We start from the raw sequence: 18,327 nt of genomic DNA, 5'->3' as shown, positions 1-18,327 counted from the left end.
TATAAACCAATTTAGATTTACTTTTCCTTCTTGTGTGAGTTTTGGCAAATTGTGTTTTTTTTAAGGAATTGGTCCATTTCATCTGTGTTATCAAATTTGTGGGCATAGAATTGTTCATAGTATTACTTAATTTTCTTTTTGATGTACAAGGGATCTGTAGTGAAATCCTGTCTTTCACTTCTGATACTAGGAACTAATATCCTCTCTCTGTCTTTTCTTAGTTATCCTAGCTGGGAGCTTATCAATTTTATTGATATTTTCAAAGAACCAGCTTTTCATTTCATGGATTAATCTCTACTGATTTCCTGTTTTCCCAAGTTGACTGGAGAAAGATTAAGTCTGGGCTTCTAAGTCCCTTAATTAAGAGGTTGAAGAAAACTGTATCTCTATTTAGTTCAGTTCAGTCGCTCAGTCATGTCTGACTCTTTGCCACCCCATGGACTGCAGCAGACCAGGCTTTCCTGTCCATCACCAACTCCTGGAGCATGCTCAAACTCATGTCTGTTAGTGATGCCATCCAACCATCTCATCCTCTGTCATCCCCTTCGGCTCCTGCCTTCAATCTTTTCCAGCATCAGGGTCTTTTCCAATAAGTTAGTTCTTTGCATCAGGTGGCCAAAGTATTGGAGTTTCAGCTTCAGCGTCAGGCCTTCCAATGAATATTCAGGACTGATTTCGTTTAGGATTGACTGATTTTATCTCTATTAGATGATGTATAAGCCTGTGATGTTCTGTAGAGAATCAGAAGGATATTTTATTAATACAGAATCTCAATCTATAACTTTTAAAATTCACCCTATTTCCTTTATTATAACAACACTTTACCTTTGGATATATAATCTTTAAAAATATATTATCACTATTTTATAGATTTTTAAAATTCTTTTCCACCAAAATTAAGCATAATCAACAAGCTTACTTCAAATGTGCATCCAAACCATACAGAAGGCACATCTCCTCTGGTACTTTATACTCTTGTCTTTTTATTAATATTAGCATATTTATTTTCTCTACCTTTTATTTATTTTAAACAATGCAGGAAATGTATTAGATAGTCAAGTAGACATACAAATAAGTATCTTATAATACAAAGATGGTTGTTTTATAGAAACCAAATAAGTTGACTGGTAAGCAGAGATGGATGACAAAGCTTGATATTCTGTTACTGGATGAGTCTAAATTTGAAACAAGAAGAGTTATTTGAGGGTAACAGAGTAAAAGTTGAGTTCCCATAGAGCATACATATGTGACTGTTTTGATTAAAAAATAAAGATTTAAGCACCATGGCTGTTGAAAAGGGAAAAACTACACACAGTCCAGCTGGTGACATGTACATAAACCTCTGCTCCAGAATTTGGTCTAAATTCAGAGAAAATGGTGTCTTTCATTGGATTGTTGTTGTCCAGTGGCTAAGTCATGTCCAGCTCTTTGCAATCCCATGGACTTCAGCATGCCAGGCTTCCCTGTCTTTCACTCTCTCCCCAAGTTTGATCAGACTCATGTCCATCAAGTCAGTGATGCCATCCAACCATCTCATCCTGTTTCCCCATTCTCCTCCTGCCCTCAACCTTTCCCAGCATCAAGATCTTTTTCAATGAATTGGCTCTTTGCACCAGATGGCCAAAGTATTGGAGCTTCAGCTTCAGCATCAGTCCTTCCAATGAATATTCAGGACTGATTTCCTTTAGGATTGACCAGGATTGATCTCCTTGCTGTCCAAGTTACTCTCAAGAGTCTTCTCCAGAACCACAGTTCAAAAACATCAACTCTTCAGCTCTCAGCCTTCCTTATGTTCCAACTCTCACGTCTGTACATCACTACTGGAAAAACCATAGCTTTGACTATACTGGGGAAACCATCACTTTGTTGGCAAAGTGATGTCTCTGCTTTTTCACTGGATAGTAGGAAGATATACCATATAGTTTGATTCTGAACTTAGCATGGATATATAGCATTGGATTAAGTGTATCCTTGTAGACCAGCTATTTGAAGAAGTGACACAATCAAGTTTTGTTACCAAAACTACCAGCATGTGGTCAAAAGCCAGCTGCCCTTTCCCATTTGCCATCTTATCTTTGTTTTTCAAATCTGTTATATTGTGGTGTGTAATAAAATACTGTCACCAGGCAAAATCTTGCAAAACTCACTTCAAGCAGGGGGAAAAAAAAAACCCAACAGTGTTAGTTACCAGAGCTCAGGCACAGTCCAGTGTTATCAAGACAGAAGGATCTACAGTTGAGTCAGTCACAGGCATCAGTGATCAGTACAGTGAAGAGAAGTCGCTCAGTCGTGTCCGACTCTTTGCGACCCCATGGGCTGTAGCCTACTAGGCTCCTCTGTCCATGGGATTTTCCAGGCAATAGTCCTGAAGTGGATTGCCATTTCCTTCTCCAGGGGATCTTCCCAACCCAGGGATCGAACCCGGGTATCCCACATTGTAGACAGACGCTTTACCATCTGAGCCACCTTACAATAAACAGAGTCAAATAGCAAGTCAAATAAGCTGGCTAATCCTGACTCCACAGGTGAGGTGACAGACAACAGATAGGGGTCATGAAAGAGGAGTGAAGGAGTAGAAATGGCAGGCTCATCCTAATCTCTCTGCTAGGAGACCTTAAAAGTTCTCTTTTGCTTTCATCACTATCCTCTCAAGAGATGGCTTTCGTAAATTCTTCTGCTTCATTATGGCCACAGTTCTAATCTTTTAATGTCATCTTATTTGTCTTGTGCAATTATCCTTGCAACAAAGGAATCAAATTCAGGGCCTTGGTGACCAGAGTAACTGGTAGAAGACCCCTGCTAAATCCTTGCTGTCCTGTTGACTTTTATAGTAAAGTCCAAACCATTGTCAACAACTCCTGTGTGGTTTGTAGAGGTCATACATGGCTGTCCTTCCTACGGGTCTGCCTCTACATTATTATATCTGTTCTCTTAAGTAATGACTCCTATTTACAGCTTGCAGAGACAAGCATTTCTTGTCTCAAGTCCACCATCTCACACAGATCATTTGAGTAGACTGCATTAATAACAGGAAATATTTCCTTATTTAACTTTTCATGACAAATACCTAACTAACTGCCCAGGACCTAGCAAATTCTAGGTGCCAAATACGTCTTTCCTGACTGATTGAATGACATTTTCTTCAGTTACTTTAGCTTTAAAGAAATCAGTTTTCAGTGCTTTTCTTCTCCAGCTTCATAAACAGCCTTCACACTGAAATAATTTACAATCGCCTTGGGTCTTGGGAGGGAGAAACAATTTCCAGACCTTGGGCTATTAATTTAAGAGGATTCATATTAGATACAGAATTAGTGTCACGTTTGATTCAGCCTTTCATGTCTTAAAACATGCCTCAGGCCACATCTGAATGCACCAAAATGCAGCAGGAATTCTAAAGCTGTTGTAAATCTTGGTCAAAGCCATCAGTAGAGGAGAACACATGAAGTGATCTCATGCTAGGCACTGTTGAGGGCGAGCAGTGCAAGAGGAAGGCCACATGCAGCTCTTGAGATGTGTGTACTCTGGGATAAGCTAGATACTCAAGCATATTTAAAGTCTGAGTAAGATTTTTGAGCTCCCCAAAAGTTTGATAGTCAACTGATCTATGTTCTAACATAATAGGGACAACTATGCATGTAATAAAGGACCAGTGTCTACAGTTGTCCCTACCTTTCCCCCTAACATGTTCCAAATTTCTATTCACCCATCCACCTTAAATCATTTTAACTCTATACTATCATCCAACAGACATACATACAAATACACACACACAGTTTCCCCAGTTGCCCAATTATATACTAATCTACCTTGACTAACGTGTGAAAAAAATTACTTTTGTTCTAATTTAGTCAAACTAAAGTGACAGTTTAAAAAAAAAAAAACACTTTAAGAGAAAAAAAAACTAAGAGAATACAAAACAGAGTATAGAAACAGATGAATTTCACAGAATCATATGTTTATGAGCCAAACTTAATTCAGTTTAATACACTTAGGTTAGCTCGGCTGCCCCACTTTTCTTCACTTGAGGACTGATGCTGAAGCTGAAGCTCCAATACTTTGGCCACCTGATGCCATGAGCCGACTCATTGGAAAAGACCCTGATGCTGGGAAAGATTGAAGAAAGGAGGAGAAGGAGATGACAGAGGATGAGACGGTTGGATGGCATCACTGACTTCTTGGACAGGTGTTTGAGCAAGCTCTGGGAGTTGGTGATGGACAGAGAAGCCTGGTGTGCTACAGTCCATGTATGCAAAGAGTTGGATACCACTGAGTGACTGAACTGAACCGAACCAATGAGGAGGGAATCTTTTTGGCACTGAGCATATTTGCACATTGAAAGTGATGTCCATCACTAGGACTCAGTGAAGCAGGCACCCCCATCCATGGTTGCAGTAGCTATGTGCCCTCCCATAAAAAAAAATCTGAAACAAAACAAAAATAAAGTACACATTTTCTGTAACTCTATTCACTACCAAACTTCTTGAAAAACAAAGTCCAACTCACTGCCTTCCCTCCACTTGACCCCCTGCCAGTGACTCTTTATCCCACTGCACTTTGCCTCCTGCCTCCAGCACTTCTCTAGAGCTGTTCCCAGAAGGTCTGCAGCAACCTCCTGATTGCCAAACCAATTCCCAGTTCTCTAGACTTGTTGTTTGACCCTGCTGGCCAACTCCTCATTCTTGGATCTCTTTTCCCTCAGTGTCTGTAACTCTCTGGTTAAAATCCTACCAGATAAAGTTTGTGTTTGTTAGTTTCAAAATTGACATGAAAGAGCCGATGTGTTTTTTTGAGTTTCTATTGTATACGCTCTTCCTGCCACTCTGGCCATTCTCTTGGCCTCTTTCTCTCTGTCTGTCTGTTTCTCTCTCTGGTAGTAACTTTATGTTTACCTATTGCTTCAGTTCAGTTCAGTTCAGTCGCTCAGTCGGGTCCGACTCTCCGCGACCCCATGAATCGCAGCACGCCAGGCCTCCCTGTCCATCACCATCTCCCGGAGTTCACTCAGACTCACGTCCATCGAGTCAGTGATGCCATCCAGCCATCTCATCCTCTGTCGTCCCCTTTTCTTAGATGTAATTATTTATTCTACCTTCATTTGCATCATTTCTCTTCTTTCTCTCAAAATGTCTTCTATTTCCATAGCTCCAGTCGTCACATAATGAACAGAAGACTTGTTGACTGACCCACAAACCCTGTATTCTTGGCTCCTGTTTCCCATTGTCTGCTGTCTACTGCTACATTCCTTGATAGACTTTATCCTTGGACTGAAGGATTAAATGGAGAGGGCAGTCTACTCATCCTTCTGCAGTCACAAGTTTTTTGCATTTTAAAAGTTTACTGACTCTTTTAAGACATAATGTTCATTATACTGCTTTGAACTTTGATCTCCTCAGTCAGTATTTACCAGTCATAGGAAGCTATGAGCCATCCTGGCTTTGCATTGCCCTTGTCTTTTAATGTATCTCATAGTATGTCTGGGGCTTCCCTCATGGCTCAGCTGGTAAAGAATCCTGCAATGAGGGAAACCTGGGTTCGATCCCTGGGTTGGGAAGATCCCCTGGACAAGGGAATGGCTACCACTCCAGTATTCTGGCCTGCTTGGAGAATTCCATGGACTCTATAGTTCATGGAGTCACAAAGAATTGGACATGAGCAACTTTCACTTCACTTTGTAGTATGTCTGCACCTCTCTGGTGACACAGTGGCAAAGAATCTGCCTGCCTTGCAGGAGATCTAGGTTTGATCCCTGGGTGGGGATATCCCCCTTGGAGAAAGGAATGTCAACCCACTCCAGTATTCTTGTCTGGAAAATCCCATGAACAGAAGAGCCTGATGGGCTACAGTCCTTGGGATTGCAAAAGAGTTGAACATGACTTAGTGACTAAACAACAACACAGTATGTCATGCAAATTACTAGATTATAAGCTCTCTAGGGACAGAAATCCAATCTTGAATCCAATCAGAAATCCAATAATTTAGTTGTTTGTCGCTTAGTACAGTAATTTGTATTAATTCATTCACTTATTTTCAATAAGGAGTGTTCATTTCCCACTTATTCATGCTAGACACATTTTGGGCATTGGAAGTACAGGGGTGGGCAAGACAGATATAGTTAGTACTCTCACGGAACTAGTTCAAGGAAATAGCCGTATAAAAGAAACAGGCTAATTGCAGAGCATAGCGAGTACTATGAAGAAAAGACTGGAATGAGATAGAGACTGATGGGATTAACTTTATGTACAGGAAGTTCAGGCAGGTTTTCTGACATCTGAGCTGAGATCTAAATAAGAACAACAAGACCCTCACCAACTCCCCACCTCCACCATACACACACACGTGAATACACACAAAATCCTGAGGAGTAGCATTCCACATAAAGGGAATAACAAGATTAAAACAGAGAGGTAAGAAGGCTAGAGACTGCGTTGGACAGGGTAGTCCTTGAAAAGGATTTTGTGTTTTTAATTCAATGGGAAATATAAGACAACATTAATCAGACAAGTGATGTGATATGAATTCATTTTAAATTTCAGATTTATTTTTGATGAAATGGGGAAATATAGGAGGACATAAATCAGAGAAGTTATGTGATCTGAATTCCAGTTCTGGTTACCATGTGAAGAGCAAACTGAAGCGTGGACATAGGAAATAGGTAAGAGGTGATGCAGGAGCCCAAGTGAGAAGCAATGGCAGTTTGTGTTAGTTCGGGACTTAGGAGGTGGTGGGAATTGGTTAGATTTGTGATAGATTTTAGAGTTTGCCCTAACAGGGTTTGAGTTAGACAAGATGGGAATTGAGAGTTACCACACAGTAGTTACTTAATATGGAGAAGGCAGTGGCAACCCACTCCAGTACTCTTGCCTGGAAAATCCCATGGACGGAGGAGCCTGGTAGGCTGCAGTCCATGGGGTTGCTAAGAGTGGGACACGACTGAGTGACTTCACTTTCACTTTTCACTTTCATGCATTGGAGAAGGAAATGGTAACTCACTCCAGTGGTCTTGCCTGGAGAATCCCAGGGATGAGGGAGCCTGGTGGGCTGCCGTCTATGGGGTCGCACAGAGTCGGACACGACTGAAGCAACTTAGCAGCAGTAGCAGCAGCAATTACTTAATAAAGGTTTGTTAATTGCCTGATAGCTGATGAATTCAGGTACTTCCAAGGTAAATGATCTCCTAAGATCCTACAAGTATGATTTAACAATACAAAAAAAAGAGAGGGGGAGCCAGAAATAGGTAGCATATGATTTCTACCAAAGGAAGGTAGGAATTCCACCCTAAGTCCAAATGCCACAACCTCTACCCACATTCCCATCACATATTTCTATATATCCAGGGGAAACAATTATGCATTTTAATTGGATTTAGAGGAAATTTGGAAGACATGGATTTGATCCCTGGGAGGGGAAGATCCCCTGGAGGAAGGAATAGCTACCCACTCCAGTATTCTTGCCTGGAGAATTCCATGGACAGAGGAGCCTGGAAACCTATAGTCCATGGTGTCACAAAGAGTCAGACATGAATGAGCCACTAACAATTTAACTTTGTTAAATGTAGACTGTACATTGAATATAGAATGAAATCTGTGAATATATATAGGTAGAGCTGTCTGCCTTTGTCTTTTGGGGAGATCTTTTTATGTTCCTAAACACACAAAGACCTCAGACTCTTTAAATAAGTTGACAGTTTATCCTGAATCAATGAAAGGATCATTTGAGGATGATTAGAAGAAACTCTGTTTTGACCAGTTCATAAATATGCCTTTTAGTATTCTTTAAAGCTGTGAGAGTTTTCTTTATACATGAACTATTTTCATGTAAGTTATCTTAAGAGTCTCCTAAATGGCCCCCAACATGTCTGCTGTCACAAGGATAAAAATAAAAATGCTTAAAGGGAAAATTTTAGTGAATTTTGATTCAAAAAAAAAAAAACTTAAATGAGAGCTCAATTTGTAGCAGTTTTCAAAGCTCACCAGGCCTGCAAATATGCTTCTGTCCAAGTTTTGATTGACTCTTCCTGCAGTAACATGCCTCTGCAGTCTCTTAGGTATCTTCAATTCCAGTGATGTATATATGTATCTAAGTTGTATGTATGTATGTATGTATCTGTCTAATTGACTTTTTGGAGATTTAAAAATAATAATTTTAGATTTACAAAAGAATTGCAAAATTATACAGAATCTCTATATACCACTCCCCTAGTTTTCTCTAATGTTTACCTTTTACATAAACGTAGAATATTTATGAAAACTAAGAAATTAATCTTGGTATGATTAACTAATAAACAGCTAATTTAGATTTTACCATTTCCCCCCCCATTAATTCTGCTTTGTCTATACCACAGGATCTTACATTACACTTAAATCAGGGGTCAATAAAATGCCTATAACATTCTTGTGCTTGAGGAGGGAATTATAATAAAAGAAATGGTTTTTTAAATACAGTGGAATTGTATAAGAATATTAAAGTAGAAATTTAATCAACTATTTTGTTTATTGGTATGTCTTCTAATTTTAATTAATGTTATACTTGATTAAAAGTAGTATTTAATGCATTTGGTGACTAAGGGATTCATAAATTAGACATCTAGACAAAAGTCCTGCTTTGATTAAACTCTAACCAATAGATTTAAGAAAACATAATGGACCTTGCCTACAGCAATTTGAACTATGATAGTCTAATGATGATTTTTAAATTTCCTTCATTCCTTTTACATGTCTTAATTGTACTTCTTCTGTAAGAAAGAGCTGTCACTTCCAGATCATTTATATATTTATACATATATAAACTCCGGGAGTTGGTGATGGACAGGGAGGCCTGGCATGCTGCGATTTGTGGGATCTCAAAGAGTCAGACACGACTGAGCAACTGAACTAAACTGAACTGATGAATTTATTACTATATAATAATAATGTAAATAGTAGTATGAATTCATGTATATTTATTTTATCCTTTGGGTTATAAATTTTATCACTCAAGTTCTAAATTTGGCCATTGGGAGCTTTTTTGGAATTTTAAAACTGTGCCCTTTTGATACGCCCCAATTCTTTTTTGTGTGTGTGCACTTCCTTTATTTCAGATACCACAAGATGTTCAAGCTACTCTTGTGTTTTCCTTGATTCAGTCCTGGAGTACACCAGTTTTCTGAGTTCTGGTTCGTTTTACTGGAGAATGACATTAAGCTCTGGGTGTTAGATGTGCTCATTGCTCCTGGGACATCACTATTCTTGCCACTCAGTATGTGCTCAGTTGCTCAGTCGTGTCCAACTCTTTGTGACCGGATGGACTGTGGCCTGCCCGGCTCCTCTGTCCATGAGATTTCCCAGGCAGGAATACTGGAGTGGGTTGCCATTTCCTCCTCAAGGGAACCACTCTCAGTGGACAAAGCTAAAAACAAACATGAGATCTTTTTGGTGCCTGTGGCACCAATCCACTTCTATGGGGTTTATGCTACTTTCCTCCTCTCCTCATTTGGAACTTCTTTCTCTGAAACTGAGAAACCTGGCAGTAGTATAAAAACAAAGTAGTTTCAGAATTGCTACCCATATCCTTGTAAGAAATACATTTTCCAATATAGTGAAATGCTTCTATACAGTTCTCTTAGTTGTAGACTTACAGTGTCCAGGCAAAACACTGTTTCCTAGAGTTTCTCCCACTAGCTCCTTTCCTCCCATCTCTTTCTTGTGGCTTTGTGATGCGTCTGCTGTATGCAGTTGGTTAGAAGCAAGTCACAGTTGTCACCCTCTAGGGAATAAGACCACCAAGGGCAGGATTATTCTTATGCATTCCTATACTTTCCATCCAAACCCTTAGGACTCCACAGACTTTATTAAGTCATGCTTGTGTTTCACTGGTTAATAATTTCTTTTAAATTATTCAGCTTAATAGAAAATCAAAATGACTGCACTGTAGCATGGACATATAGTCGTTTCAACTCTTTTGAACACTGAGGCATTGTGACTCAGCTCAAACTTAGGCATTTCTATGCAGACAAAGCCCAGGAGGCCATAGCTGTCCTCCTATAGCAGATAAACTCTGCTGAGGTCATTCCTTTAATATCAATTCCTTCTCAGATCAAACCAAGAGAAAATAGAAGGCAGGTATTCTAAGAACTATTGTCTGATTTTTATGCAGCTTACATTTTCCCCCCTGGCTGACATTTGCTTCACTTATGTATTGGATACACAAACTAAAACTAATTTTTTATAGTCATAATATATAAGCTGGAACCATGATGAAGTTTAATATGCATACTTTCCATATTACTCTCTAGGATAGATGTGGCTGTCTCTAATTTTATTTGTTTCTCCCTGTCCTTATAGGAAAACAAATGCAAAGCATTGGGGAGTTTTTGCCAAGTTTTCTAGAATAGAAACCCTGCCTGAATAAAATGAGGAACAAATCCCCTAAAGAAAGTAGCAGGCTCATCATGAGCTGAGCAAACCAAGGAATAGTGTCTTGCCTTGGGGTGAAACAGAAGAGGGATGAGGTTTAGTTCTCCAATAAACTTGAAGTAGGTTTATATAATTTAGGAGAAGCTATTGAACATCAAATCTAGCCTTAGATAAAAAGAGTCACTTCTATAATTTGCTGTGTAAAGACCTTGTAAGGATAACTCTGAGATGTCTACTCACTCACTGATCTGGCATCAGGCCCATGTCCAGCTCTGGGCTTAGCCTCACCCTTTGAAGTGTATGAAAGAAATGTAAGAGAAGACCTTGCTCTCCAAGGACTTTGGAGATTCACCATCTGCTTTCTTCATTTTCTGCCACCATATGAAGATAAGGAGTAACCTTGATTAGAAGGCATGGCCTTTATGAAAGACCAGCAGAGTTAAATGTAAGTAGAGTCTGAATCATTGAATATTTTTTAAGTGGAATATACATGGTAGGTAAAGTAAGGCAGTGCTGTTTATAAAACTCAAGATGGCTGAGGCAAAGGAAAAAAAAGAAATACAGACAGACCATTCAATTGTTGACAGCTTTTGGAAGTATATGAACAAACAGCACATGAACCAAAAAGGCCCCAATGCTCTACTTTAAAACTTGAATCAAATCTGGCACCAAAGGTGAAGCAAGCAAAGATTTCCTAAGATGAAACAGCTGAGAAAGAAGCACTGGGACAAGAGGCAGTCTTTGAGTGTTTTTAAAGTATTTTCAGATGTTCAAATTCTACATTGGAAAGACACAAGAGTGAAAAATCTTAGGGCTGCAAAAAGGCTGAAATGAGAAAGGAATAAGCAACTGCTACCATCTTAGTCCTCAGCATCTCTCACATGTTTTACAACAGCCAACCTCCTGTACTGGTCATTTTCACTCTTGCAACAATTCACCCTCCATACTTCCCTGGTGGCTCAAACACAAAGAATCTGCCTGCAGCGCAGGAGACCTGGGTTCGATCCCTGAGTCAGGAAGAACCCCTGAAGAAAATGGCAATACACTCCAGTGTTCTTGCCTGGAAAATCTCATGGACAGAGGAGCCTGGCAGGCTACAGTCCTTGGAGTCACAAAGAGTCAGACACGACTGAGTGACTAACACACACATCCTCCATACAGCCTTGAAAATAAACCTTCAAAAACATTCATTTCTTCCTACTAACAAGCTTTCAAATAGCTTTCCATTGCACTTTAATTTCTTGTCTTCATTTAATTCCATGATAGTCACACTAAATTTTCTTATTCATTCCCAGAATTTGCAAAGCTTCTTGCTTTACACTTCCTTCTGTGTGTACATTCTCACCTTGGCTCTTCATATGACTGGTCCTGCTCATCTTAAGGGTTATTTCCAGAGGGAAGATTTCCCTTCCCAAATGCTAAGCAGCCTCCACAGAGTATTCTATGCCATAATACCCCATTTATTGACTCATGGAAAATATTCCAAGTAATTATTTACTTTATACATTTTTATATTATATTGTTCTCTTTCTCCACCATTAACCATGGGAGAGGTGCTGCCCAACAGGGACTGTGACATTTGGTAGAGGACTGCAGCCTCTATTCCAGCTGAGGCCTGGCAGAAAGTGAGCAGGGTGAATAAATACCCCACCCACAGTCCTCACTCCTTCTGATCTTTTGCTGGCTCCTTTTGACAACAGACCAGGGGCCAAGAGAAACAGGACAATGCAGGCCATAGAGGTTGGCTTTCTGAGACACACAGCAGGATAGAGAAGGGCCGAGGGACAAAGGGGTCTGAGAGGTAAATGGAGACTATCCACACAGGGCCTGAAAATAGAACAAAGTGATTTTAATGGGACTATAAGAAGAAAAGTACACAGCATACTGTGCAAAGTCTGTGATCAAAAAAAAAAAGGAAAATAAAATATTTCTTGAATTAAAGAAAGATTTGAGTCTACTGATCAAAAATGTTCATCAAAGAACTGAAATGAAAGAGCTTTAAACAATGTACTATCTAGATGCCATGCCTTAAAACATAACTGGATGAAACTAGAAAACTCAAGAATGAGGAATATAAATAAACTGTGGATAAGCATTAAAACTCAGAAACCAGGACTTCCCTGGTGGCTCAATGGTAAAAGAATCTGCCTGCCAATGCAGGAGACGTGGGTTTGATCCCTGGTCTAGGAAGATCCCACATGCTGTGGCGCAACTAAATCCATGCACCACAATTGCTGAGACTGGGCTGTGGCGCCACGAGACACAGCTGCTGAAGCCATGTGCTCTGTGACCTGTGCTCCACAGCTAGAGGAGTCATCTCAGTGAGAAGCCCATGAACTGCAACTAGAATAACCCCTGCTCCCCAGAACTAGAGAAAAGCCCCCACAGCAACAAAGACCCAGCACAGCCAAAGTAATAGATAAATAATAAATTTTAAAAACCTCACAAACCAGAGACTTCTAAAATATCAATGTTATTTTAAAATGCTTAAAAATTCCAATGCAAATAGTAAAAATAAGCTTGTAAAATGTAAGAATCTTATCGAATAACTTCTCAATTTGAATAATAGATGATGTCAATGAAACTGGGAAATTTGGGGAGGATGAGCAAAATTATTTTACAGATGTGTCGATGGAAATCATTGCATTCTTAGTAAACATAAGAAAAACAGATCTAATTTTTCTCATAAAAATAATTCCAAATAGTGTATCTTAGAAATCAACTGAATAAAAAGAACAAAACAAAAAATAATCAAATAGCAGAGTGAAAAATCACCTCTAAGAAGCATTAATGCAGAAGAGGTACATAATCCTAAGCAAAACTGGACTGACAGTATTGAAAAACAAAGACTAACAGATTTGTCAAATTCTTCATGGTCTTTGAAAAGATGGACTTAAAAGTGTAACATAAAGATTTAAATTAAAAAAGGATTTTTAGGTATGTGTAAAAAAAAAGTGAGCAAAAAACAGTAACTTTTTATTGAAAGAAACAACATAGAATTCAAACCTATAAGGACTAGATTAAGGGGGAAAAGGTCAACACTTTATATTGATTCATGGTTCCCGAAAGAAGAGGTCATAATTAAGAAATTTTGTGGAGCGAATATCAAGTCATTGAAATATACAAAAAAAAGTGACTGCAGAAAACAAGTCCTTGAAAAAATACAGCTTTAATGGGAGACTTTAGCAGTCCACTTTGAAATACAAAAAAAAAAAAAAAGCATACCTGATTTAAACAATATAATTATAAAGATGCCCTATAAATTAGACTAAATACTGTATTTTGGGAATACAAGTTAGAGTAAGCATTATTTCCTAGTCAAAAAGAGAATTGACAATGTTAATACTAGTTAGCTAATTTGAGTTTAGTTCCATTTCAGGCATTTATCATTTCATTTAATCCTTACAACAATGCAATGAGAAGGACATTATTGAACATATTTAAAGATGCAGAAACTATAACTTAAAGAACGTATCTAATTTGTGCCCCCCACATCACAATTGTAGTGGGAGAAAAAGAATTTTAACTCCAGCATGAGAGACTTCAGAGTTATGCTCCTAACCACTTTAATATACTCTCCCACCCAGATTGTTGTTGTTCAGTTGCTGTCTTGTTTGACTCTTGCAGCCTCATGAACTGCAGCACACCAGTTTTCCTGGTCCTTCACTGTCTCCCAGAGTTTGCTCAAACTCACGTCCATTGAGTCCGTGATGTCACACAACCATCTCATCCTCTGTTGCCCTCATCTCCTCCTGCCCTCAGTCTTTCCCAGCATCCAGGTGTTTTCCAGTAAGTAAGCACTTCAAAGTATTGGAGCTTCAACTTTAACATCAGACCTACGAATGAATATTCAAGGTTGATTTTCTTAAGGATGGGCTGATTTGATCTCCTTGCTGTCCAAGGGACTCTCAAGAGTCTTCTCCAGCACCATGATTTGAATACATCAATTCTTTGGTGCTCAGCCTTTTTTGTGGTCCAGCTTTCAAATCCATACATTTGTGTTGTTGAGTTGTGCTTAGTTGCTGCCGTGCCCCATGGACTGTAGCCTGCCAGGCTTCTCTGTCCATAGGGATTCTCCAGCAAGAATACTGGAGTGGGATGCCATGCCCTCCTCCAGGGGATCTTCCCAAACCAGTGATCAAACTCAGGCCTCCCACATTATAAGCAGATTCTTTATGGTCTGAGTCACCCAGGGAAGCCCAACTACTGGGAAAACCATAGCTTTGACTATGTGGACCTTTATTGGCAAAGTAATATCTCTGCTTTTGAATATGCTATCTAGGTTTGTCATAGCTTTTCTTCCAAGAAGCAAGCTTCTTTTAATTTCATGGCTACAGTCACTATCCACAGTGATTTTGGAGCCCAAGAAAATAAAATCTGTCATAATTTCCACTCTTCTATTTGCCATAAAGTGATTGGACCAGATGCCATGATCTTAGTTTTTTGAATGTTGAGTTTCAAGCCAGTTTTTTTTTACTCTTCTCTTTCACCCTCATGGAGAGGCTCTTTAGTTCCTCTTCACTTTCTGCCAATAGGGTGGTATCATCTGCATATCTGAGGGTTTTGCTATTTCTCCTGGCAATCTTGATTCCAGCTTGTGAGTCTTCCAGCCTGGCATTTCTCATGATGTACTCTGCATGTATATTAAATAAGCTGGGTGACAATAGTGGGCTTCCCTCACAGCGCAGTTGGTACAGAATCTGCCTGCAGTTCCGGAGACCCAGGTTTGATTCTTGGGTCAGGAAGATTCCCCTGGAGAAGGAAATGTGGTGACAACATGCAGTCTTGATGTACTCCTTTCCCAGTTTTGAACCAGTCTGTTGTTCCATATCTGTCTGTTGCTTCTTGACCTCCATACAGGTTTCTCAGGAGACAGGTAAGATGGTCTGGTATTCCAACCTCTTGAAGAATTTTCCACAATTTGTTGCAATCCAAAGAGTCAAAGGCTTTAGCATAGTCAGTAAAGCAGAAGTAGATGTTTTTCTGAAATTCACTTGCTTTTTCTATGATCCAACAAATGTTGGCAATTTGATCTCTGGTTCCTCTGCCTTTTCTAAATCCAGATTGTAAAACCAGAAGTTCTTGGTTTGCATACTGTTGAAGCCTAGCTTGAAGGATTTTGAGCATTACCTTGCTAGCATGTGAAATGGTAGTTCAAACATTCCTTGGCATTGCCTTTCTTTCAGACTGGAATAAAAACTGACCTTTTCCAGTCCTGTGCCCATTGCTGAGTTTTCCAAATTTGTTGGCAGATTGAGTGCAGCACTTTAACAACATAATCTTTTATGATTTTAAATAGGTCAGCTTAAATTCCATCATCTCCACTAGCGTTGTTCATACTAATGCTTCCTAAGGCCCACTTGAACTTGAACTTCTGAGGCCACTCAGATTATATCACTCTATAAGAATTTGATAAGGGCCCATTCTCTGAGCACAATACAATAAAATTAGGAAGTAACCTTCAATAAAAGATAATTTTAAAACCTCTTTTAATTAATCTTGGTTTTAGTCAACAAAGAAACCCAGAACAAGCTAATGACACTGAAAATACTACATTAAAATGATTTATGAGAAGCCCCCAATACATTTATTTTTGTCGTTGTTTTTCAGTCACCAAGTTGTGTCCGACTCTTTGCAACCACATAGACTGTAGCATGCCAGACTCCCCTGTCCTTCACTGCCTCCTAGAGTTTACTCAGATTCTTGTCCATTGAGTTTATGATGCTACCTAACTATCTCATCCTCTGCTGCCCCCTTCTCCTTTTGCCTTCAATCTTTCCCAGCATCAGAATCTTTTCCAACGAGTTGGCTTTTCACATCAGGTGGACAAAGTTTTGGACCTTCAGTTTCAGCATCAGTCCTTCCAATGAATATTCAAGGTTGAGCCTTAAATTATTTTATTCTTAAAAGCAAGACAGGAAAAAAAAATAAATGAGTTATGCACTTAATTCCAGATTTTAGGAGAAGGAGAAACACAAAGGGAGTGCAAAAAAAAAATACCTAAGGACAGAAATTAACTAATTAGAACATAGCTTTTTAAAGGGAGAGATAATCAATATGAAAATACAAGCACTGGATACATACACACACACACACAATTTTCATGAAACAAAGCTTAAATTTCCTGAGTGATACACTCTGATGTTTTAATTTCTTTAACAGACTTATTGAGTTATAACTGATAAATACCAAACTACAAATATTTAATGTATACTATATAAAAAGTTTTGAAATAGGTGTAGACTTGTAGAGTCATCAACACAATCAAGATAATGAAAACAGCCAATATTATCAGAAGTTTTCTCATGTCTTTATGTTATCCCTTCCTCTCACCTGTATTCCTTCCCCCATCCACAGAAAACCACTAATGTGCTGTTACCATAGATTAGTTTTCATTTTCTATGGAATCATAAAGTATTCACTTTTTGGCCTGGTTTCTTTCACTGATTATGTAAGCATTCTGAGAGTTATCTATGTTTTTTTTTTAATGTGTCAGTAGCTCGTTTTTTTTTGTTGTTGAGTAATATTCCATTGTGTGGATATACCACAATTTGTTTATTCATTAACATGCAAGTATGGATTTGGGTTGTTTCCAGCTTGAGTCTATTGCAAATAAACATTATTCTATTTGGTTTCTTTGTTTCAATCTGGTCATGGCCATCTGAAACTGATTGCACTACTAATGTGATGCATGTCATTGATTAGCAAATAGTGCCTGGAAACATGGAAGGCTTAAGGAGAAGGTTTCCTTGGTGGCCCAGCAGTAAAGAATCTGCCTGTAATACAGGAGCCACAGGAGAGAAGGGTTCAGTCTCTGATTCGGGAAGATCCCCTAGAGGAGGGCATGGCAATCCACTCCAGTATTTTTGACTGAAGAATCACAGACAGAGGAGCCTGGTGAGCTATAGACCAACTCTATAGACGCAAAGAGTTGGACATGACTAAACAGGCTTAGCACAACATACACATATTAAGGAGAAGAGGCAAGAACAGCAGGAAGATTATTCCTGCTACACTAGCATCCCTCATTCCATATGGACTGACCCTTCTACAAACCTGGTGATGACCAATGTTAATAATTCACTTTAAGTGCTCCTGATATTAACTGTTATTCTTAACAGGACATTCATGGAAGTCAACATAGAACAAAAATGAAACACTGGAAGAGAGGGTTGGGGAGGAGAATGATTAGGACATGATATAGAATAGAAATTATACAAGTGTGGATGAGGGCAATTGACAAGGCATCAAGGACATGGTGTCGAGGAACCCTGGCCCTTATGTTTCACTCCTTCCTGTCCTTAGCCTGTAACCTTTTGTTCACAGAGGCAAGCAGTGTTTCGGTTATCATTTTGCGCATATGCAAACGTATAAGGATCCACTGTATGTGTGTGCTCACACACTCACAGCATGGAACAGTAATATGCTCTATGCACCCACTTAGCACTTCACTTCTTTACTCAGTATTCCAGATGAGTACAGATTAATTGTCTCGTTTTTTAAAGACACACACACACCTTTCTTCTAATCAGATAATACTTTATAACCCACATGTTGAAACTTCCTTTTTAGAATTAATGTTCCTTGGTGGCTCAGCTGGTAAAGAATCTGCCTGCAATGTAGGAGACCTGGGTTCCATCCCTGGGTTGGGAAGATGCCCTGGAAAAGGGAATGACTACCCACTCCAGTTTTCTGGCCTGGGGAATTCCATGGACTGTATAGTCGGTGGGGTCACAAAGAGTTGGACACAACTGAGTGACTTTCGCTTTGACTTCAAGATACCTACAATCTATTACTAATGTTTTCATTGTTAAATGTCCTAGCCTGTAATAAAAGTAGTCTCTGTAAGACCCACTAGTTCTTTAAATGCATGAGGAACTTTAAATATAGGCGAAGGAGTATAGTTAAAGGGAGAAAATATGAGGGAGTAAAATAA

This window comes from Ovis aries, chromosome 16 (genome assembly GCF_016772045.2).
Source record: "Ovis aries strain OAR_USU_Benz2616 breed Rambouillet chromosome 16, ARS-UI_Ramb_v3.0, whole genome shotgun sequence".
In the NCBI taxonomy this organism is placed as follows: Eukaryota; Metazoa; Chordata; class Mammalia; order Artiodactyla; family Bovidae; genus Ovis; species Ovis aries.
The sequence above is the reverse complement of the archived record's forward strand: the minus strand, read 5'-3'. Positions refer to the sequence as shown.